This window comes from Carex rostrata, chromosome 11 (genome assembly GCF_964058835.1).
Source record: "Carex rostrata chromosome 11, lpCarRost1.2, whole genome shotgun sequence".
Lineage (NCBI taxonomy): Eukaryota > Viridiplantae > Streptophyta > Magnoliopsida > Poales > Cyperaceae > Carex > Carex rostrata.
Genome location: NC_135928.1, coordinates 9,870,303 through 9,878,556, shown reverse-complemented (window position 1 = coordinate 9,878,556; position 8,254 = coordinate 9,870,303). Strand labels below are relative to the sequence as shown.

Genomic DNA, 8,254 nt, shown 5'->3' with positions numbered 1-8,254 from the left:
TTTTTTTCATTTGTTGTTGTTTATTTTATTGTTATTTATTATTTGGATTTTCGTTTTTTTCAATTTCTCTTTTATTTTCATTTAGTTTTTTTTTTATTTTGTGTAAATGCATGTCAAATAAAAAGTCTATTTATATTCTATTAAATCTTATAATATGTCTCTGGTGCAACGCACGGGCACTATACTAGTATATTAGCCAAATCCTATATATATATATATATATATATATATATATTCAAATTCTCTATTAAATTTAAACATATCTTCTCACTACAAATTACCATCCCAGTCACTATAGACTATTGAAATGTAAATATTACGTGGATCAAAATTCTTGTTTCTCCTTTGTTGTTTGGCGCGTAATTAATGTCTTTTCCAAAAGAACCTTCTTCACCTTCATACAATTGTAGTTCATCTAAGATCTTGTCTTGAGTTTCTGTCTTTTCAGTTAACTTGCTCACACAAGATATTACACATTCTCTGAAACCCCATCAACTCAATCTCATTCTTATTTGAATAGTACGTAATATTAGGGATTTAAGAAGTAGCCGGCCAAATGCAATGGCATCTTCAATTTGAGGTCCCACCTAGTGTTAATTATGTCCAATACAGATTTTTTTAAAAAATTTGGAAAAAAAATTGAAAAAAAAAATTGAAAAAAAAAATTTGAATAAAAATTTAATTTTTTTTTACATATATCTATTTCCATAATTTTAAAGTAGTCTTGTTTATTAGTTTTGAAAACTGTTAGAGATCTTTTAGATGTGGATCTGCTCAAAGGTCTAAAAGTGGTCACAGTCAACGCAATTAAAGTTGTTAAAGTAGAGGTTAAAGTAGAGATTGAAGTGGAGGTTAAAATAGTTAAAGTGGAGGTTGAAATGGAAGTTAAAGTGGTTATTGGAGACTACACATATGTTGATAAGATTTGTTGAATTAGTTTACAGAATTTAGTATTGAAGTTTACTAAATTCTCTTCATTAGTTTATATAATTTTTGAAAATATCTAGAGAATATTTTGAAGATTGGAGTTGGAAGACTACTAGCTTCCAAATATAAAAGTTGCACTATGAGTCGGCATCCTTTGGTGTAACAGAATTTGTTCCAATCCGGACCGACTAATTAGAATCCGGACAACCCAAATCTTCAATGCACGAGCAGTAAAGCTCAAGAAAATCAAATACGATCTAATATAAGTAGAGCACAACCTCTTCGCCTTGTTCCTCGTCCCATATTTTTGCACCTTCGTATCTAGTCCATGGATAATTCCACAAAGAAGAGCCTTAATGTGCTGATGCTACCATGGCTTGCCCATGGCCATGCAAACCGCTACCTTGAGCTAGGAAAGAGGCTAACTCAACAGCTGGACAACCTATCTATTCATTTTTGCTCAACTCCTATCATTCTAGAATCCATTAGAGAAAATCTTCACCTGCTTTCACCACCTCAAACCCGCATAAACCTGATAGAGCTTCACCTCCCAGAATCAGCAGGGCTACCTCCTCATTTGCATACCACAAAACACTTACCATCACATTTAAATCCGATACTTAGTCGTGCCTTCTCAGAGTCTGAAGAAACCTTTGCGCAAATTCTAGAAACAGTAAAACCTGACCTCCTTATTTTTGATATTGTTCAACCTTGGGCAGCAAAACAAGCACGCCAACGCAATATTCCAGCTGTGTTGTACATCGGTTGTACCGTTGCGATGTCCTTTGCTATGTATGGTTACTTTTCACCAGCTAAAGAGTTCCCATTTTCTGAAATCCATCAGACCAAAGATAATCTAAGAGAAAAGAAGGGGTCCGCGGGAGACGAACAGAATTTTCGACGAATAATCAATATTGCTGTTCGTTCTTTTCAGCTCGCAGACTTTGTCATCGCAAGGTCATTTCGTGAAGTTGAGTCGAAATACATAGACTACCTCTCAACACTTCTCGGGAAGGAGGTGGTTCCGACAGGGCCCTTAATTCCAGACATTGGCAGCGTTTCTCCTGGTGATTACCAGGAGGCAGAAAAAGTGATGCACTGGTTAGACCAGAGAGAAAAGAGGTCTGTGGTGTTTGTGTCATTTGGTAGCGAGCGTTTCATGTCTTACAAGGAGATGGAGCAACTTGCTCAGGGTTTGGAGCTCAGTGGTGCTTTCTTTATTTGGGTTGCTCGCTTTCCAAAGATCAAACAAAAGAGTACTGAAGAAGGTGATAGTGAAGAAACAAATGAAATAGCAGCTAAGGAGTTGCTACATGGATTGGAGGAGAGAGTAGGTCCACATAGAGGGCTCGTGGTCACCTCATGGGCCCCGCAACGAAAGATTCTGGTTCATCCTAACCTTGGCACCTTCTTAACACACTGTGGTTGGAGCTCGGTGATTGAAGGAATGCACGCTGGCATTCCCATGTTAGCGCTGCCAATGGATTGGGATCAACCGATGAACGCTCAGCTGATAGTAAACCTCGGTATAGGAGTACAAATCCCGCAACGTGGCCTCGGGAATTTTACTGGAAAAGACGTGGCTGCATCAATTAAACAAATTCTCTGGTCAGAGATCGGAGAGAATGTCAGGAAAAATGCTGAAGACCTAGGTGAGGTGATTCGCACTCGGAAGGACGATGAAATTCGAATTTTGTCTGATAAGATTTTGGAGCTTGTGAGCAATGTTCAAGCAGCATAGGCAAATATAATATAGCAAGAAGAACTGATCGATCGTACTATGCACTTCTTTACTGGTGCTCTTATATTTATGTGTTGTACTCAGTCTATGTATTAATTTGAATTTGCAATAGATTTCTTCCACAGAAATTAGTATGTACTATTGTGTTTAATTTTTTGTATTTGTTTTCATTAATAAAATCTTGAGTTGTTGTAAGTTGTTTGTAATTTACTGTACTTGTTTGTTTTTTATATTGATAGAGAAGAATTTTTTATTTATAAAAATCAATGATTCTAGATGGATATTGACAGAGAGAAGAATTTTTTATATTGATAGAGAAGAATTTTGTAATTTACTGTACTTGTTGTAAGTTGTTTGTAATTTGCTGGATGAATTGACTAATTGTGGAATCAGTTCGATTGGAATAAAAACAATAAGTAGGACTGACTAGTAGGATTTTTTAGGGGCTATCTAGCTATAATCAGTAATAATATAATCAGTAATAAGTAGTTTTTTCTTCTAAACAGGATGAAAATCATAGTAGAAATTATCGGTATTGGGATCGGATTCGGCCGATACTGATACGGGATCGGAGTATCGGCTAAATAGGATCGGCTCAGGATTGGGATTTTTTTTTTCTTTATAATTTGCTACGTGAGGATCAGCTCAGGATCAGAGACCGATCCGTATCAGTATCGGCCGATATTTTCTACTATGATGAAAATCTCAGCTCGAGTCGGGATAGTTTTTATCAGTTTCTTAGAATTCCTTCTTTTACCAGTAACTGTTCCATGTAATTGGCCCTTTAATTTCAATGAATATACCTACGGATTTCAGATAAAAATATAAAAAAGATTGTGAACAAAATTTTTCAGTCGTAGAAATTAAAAAAAAAAGGGAATACATTGAGCATTGGACATAGGCACACGTTGAATTCGTGTGGTACTACAAGGCGTGGACAACTTTTTTTTTCGTTAATTATCAAATTCAACTTCTCTACTATACTGTAGAGGACGGACTTCACTTTATGATTTGAGATTAAATCTCATCGCTTTGGGATTCAGACTAACATAGGGAACATATTATTGTTGGGTTTAATTTCTGATTCATGCCAAGTTAAAAAGAAAGGTCTAGATCCATTAATTAATTGTAAAAGATTATCTTGTGCAGTATTAAAGGAGATGTAAATTCGAAGTAATCCACATAAATTCAAGCAATATTTACTAATTAATTTATCTAACTGTGTAATTAATCTATATAAAAGTTAACAAGTTGTGCATACAATTAATATAGGTAAACAATATCTGAGGAGGGATCCACTTACAATTAAATTCGTTGATGTTTCTTATAATTTGATATTTCTTATGCAATAGGTAAACAATTATAAACAAATATTAATTGTAAGTGGATCTCTCCTTATGTGAACATGTTTCGTTGATATTTCGTATTGATTTGCCAATTTTAATATTGGAGTTTATTGTTACTAATTCAATATGACGAGCTTGACAACACCAATCAAATTGTGCATGCAAGCAACATTCACTAATTTATCTAAATATGTAATTAATCCGCATAAAAGTTACCGAGTTGTGCATGCAATGGGTAAACAATCTATCTATATACGTATGAAGCATAAAGATTGTATGAAGATTATATATTATGTGAACATGTTTTATTGATATTTCGTAGTGATTTGCCAATTTTAATATTGGAGTTTACCGTTATTAATTCAATACGAGGAGGTTGACAACACCGATCGAATCGTACATGTAAGCAACATTTACTAATTTATCTAATTGTGTAATTAATCCACATAAAGTTACCGAGTTGTGCATACAATGGATAAACAATATATATACGTATGAATCATAAAGATTGTGTGAAGATTATATATTATGTGAACATGTTATGTTGATATTTCGTAGTGATTTACCAATTCTATTGGAGTTTATCATTACTAATTCAATACGTGGATCTTCACAACAATGATCGAATTGGATATGCAAGCAACATTCACTGATTTATCTAATTGTGCAATTAATCCACATAAAAGTTACCATGTGCAAGCAATATAAATACTCAAATAAACATCCATAGAATTCATCTCCTTATTTACAATTACAACACAACAATTACAATACATCATATGCAACAATTTATTTTGATTTGACTAATTAATTCATTATGTTTTTTTAGACACTAAATTTATAAGAACATTATCAATTATCTTGGTTAAGTTCCAATGAAATTGGTCAAACTAACTGTCAACTAATAAAACATGTTTTTAAAATTAAATCATGTTTTGATCTCAAGTCTTTGGCAGTGTAAAAATGAACATATGACAGTGGACTTACGTTGTTGTTTAATTCAAAGGAAGTTTGTGTAAGAGATTAAACAACAAAAAATAATTGATTTTGATCTTATACATACTAACTAGAATTCAAACCACTAGACTACCAATGCACATTTGTTATTTTATGAGGGTGGCTGGATTATATAAAAGTTCAAAAAACTCAAAAATTTAATTGAATTTTAATATACATAATTAATAATTTTAAAATCATAGGGCGGCTTAGCACTCTCAGACATATACGTAAATCCGTCCGTAACAACTCTAAATTTTGAAAAAAATATTTTGTATCTATGTATCTAAATTGCACAATTTGCATGAGTTCGTATTTGTGATTTAAAGCTGATTTGACGGATTTTAGACTTAAGTTCACAAAAGAGCTTGGTAAACTTAAGAACACCCTAGTTCTAGTATCTATCTATCTATCTATCTATCTATCTATCTATCTATCTATCTATCTATCTATCTATCTATCTATCTATCTATCTATATATATATATATATATATATATATATATATATATATATATATATAGAGTACGGCTAACGCACTTCCTCTAGCATATGGGCTGAAATGCTTCCGGTGGAAATTTGAAATTTCAAAATCCAAAAAGTCGATCTGAACCGTTCATCTCCTTCTCCATATTAATATCTGCTTGGAGACCAAATTTTACATTTTTCTGAAATTTTTTACTATTTATTAAGCCACTTTGAAAATCGCTGATCCAACGGTGGCTTGCCAAACAGTAAAAATCAGAAGCTACCGTTGGATCAGCGATTTTCAAAGTGGCTTAATAAATAGTAAAAAAATTCAGAAAAATGTAAAATTTGGTCTCCAAGCAGATATTAATATGGAGAAGGAGATGAACGGTTCAGATCGACTTTTTGGATTTTGAAATTTCAAATTTCCACCGGAAGCATTTCGGCCCATATGCTAGAGGAAGCGCGTTAGCCGTACTCTCTATATATATATATATATATTGTTATATTCTGAAATTTTAAAGCATGATTTATTGCTAAATTGATCATTACGCTTAAATAAAATATTTAATTTATCTAACGATCGTTCGAAAATTTTCTGACCGATTAAAATGAATCTAAAATTTTGAAATATAAATGAATCATGAAATTATGTACATTAAAATTTAGAGAGTTAAAACATAAAATAAAATATGGCACCATAAATAAATTGTAAACATCCGGTAAATTGGTAAATCAAAGATTCGTTATAATAATGAAACTAAGAAAGAAAATAAATCAAATCAAATTAATTCATGTAAATAAATAGTTATATTGAGTTCTAATTAGGAGAGTAGTTATACAAAATTTTCGTAACAGATAAATTATATAAAAGTTACCATTTCCGTTTATTTGCGAATTATAAGGATTTGATTTGATATTTATATATACACACCTATATACTCTAATTAATATCAAATTATTCGGATTCTAAAATCAAATTATGAACACTTGAATATATTTGTATGACATTATAAAAATATTACGAAACCTCGATTCAAAATTACAAGGGAAACATATTTTAGATCAAACAATCAAGTTAAATAAACTTCTGAATTTGAAGAACCCTTGATCTCGAATCTGCACGAATCTTGAAGTCATCTCATGCCTTGAGCTTTGAATTGTATTTGAAATGGGGAATTAAACTCATTAGATAAAAATTTCGGATCCATTAAAATCCCTTCCATTTCCTCTCCTTTCTCTCCCTCACTGACAGCGGGTCCCCAACAAACCCCTCTCTTTCTCTTCTTCCCATCTCTCCCGTCCGCACAAACACAGGGGCTTCGCCCCTTCTCTCTTCTGTCGCTGAGGCAACGAGCCCACCTCCCCTCATGCTCTCTCCATTTCCCTCTTGCTAGAGAAGAGAACGGAGAAGACCCGACCCCTTCCCTTTAGCGCCTCTTTGAGTGTTTTTGAGTGGTGTTGTGTCGTTTCGCTTGTCAGAGGCCTTGTACGGGCGACACTCCGTTCACCTGCTCTTGGTGACTTTCGTGCCTTGGCGTGCCTACCCTGTCAGAGGGCTTGGCCGTACCCCTCTGTTGCCGCCTCTCTCTTGAGTATAAGTGTCTCTCTCTCTCTCTCTCTCGTTTGGGCTGTTTTGGTTGCTTGTTGTTTATTGTGCTCATGTGTTGAGATTTTTGCCTATTGCCCTCTAATTTCTGAAATTCTGTTGATTGAGAGAGAGATCAAAGCCATAGGGCTTTCGATTGTGATCCCTGATCGAAACCCTTGCTGTTCTAGTGGTGCTTGCTTGGTGCCGTGCTGGTGTCGGCTTGGTGCTGTCTGGTGCTTAGTTGGAGCCGGTCGTTCTTTTCCCAATCCATCTCGTGCTAGCTCAATCGGGTAAATTTCTGTAGTGCTCGTTTAAATTGATCGGATTTTGTCTTTGCACGAGTTGTTGATTTTCTCGGCAAGGATCTGACTTGGGTTGTGTGCCTTATCCTCATGGCCACCCCCCCCCCTTCCCATTTTCCCCCTTCCTTTTTCTGTTCTGGTTCGCTCAGACCAGTATGTGTATGTGCTTGTGTTTGCTACGGCTTGGTTGATGCTTGACTGGTACCGTACCAGTACCTGTTCTGGTCTGTTCTGCGGTGCTTGATTTCTTGTTGTCTTGCTCTCTGCTCTGTTCCGTTGTTACTGGTACGGCTTGTGCCTTGTTCTGACCAGTCCCTTGACTGGTTTTGCTGGTTCTGTTTGCCTCTGACTTGTTGCCTTGGCTGTGCCTTGCTTGCTCTGTGCTGGTTCTGTTTGCCTTGACCTGCCCCTTGTTTTCTGTTTTGCTGGTCTTGCTTGTGCTTGGCTGTGTTGCTGTTGTGTGAATTGCGGAAGTACTGGTACCAGTGGTACCAGCCCAGTATACTACTGGTACTGTGCTGATTTTTGTTTGTGTACCAGCCCTTGAACTGACAGGGACCATTTTGTGAACTTTTGAAAGTTTAGGGTTGAAGGTGTAAAATATAGGCCCTTGTGATAATTAAAATTTAGTAGGGTCTGTTTTGGAAATATGCATGTATTTGCACTTCGGTCCTTGTAAAATAAATAATTGGAAATGGCTTTTGGGTTTTGGCTTGGATTAAAATTATGGAATTTGGAATTTTTCCAAAATACAAAATTGTCGGATAAAAACACCTAACCCGTAGTTAAATTAAACTTTGTGTTACAAAGTTTTAATTTCGAAAACATAATTTTATACGTTGCTAATTGATAAGGAAATTTTATTAACAACACAAGTATTTATG

General features: G+C 34.8%; 1 pseudogene across 1 annotated transcript; it reads left to right on the top strand.

Moving 5' to 3' along the window:
• Positions 1 to 1,208: 1,208 nt before the first annotated feature.
• On the top strand, positions 1,209 to 2,789 carry LOC144562290 (UDP-glucosyltransferase 29 pseudogene; annotated as a pseudogene). Its single transcript, XR_013514040.1, has one exon. The product of XR_013514040.1 is annotated as a UDP-glucosyltransferase 29 pseudogene (transcript).
• Positions 2,790 to 8,254: the final 5,465 nt, after the last annotated feature.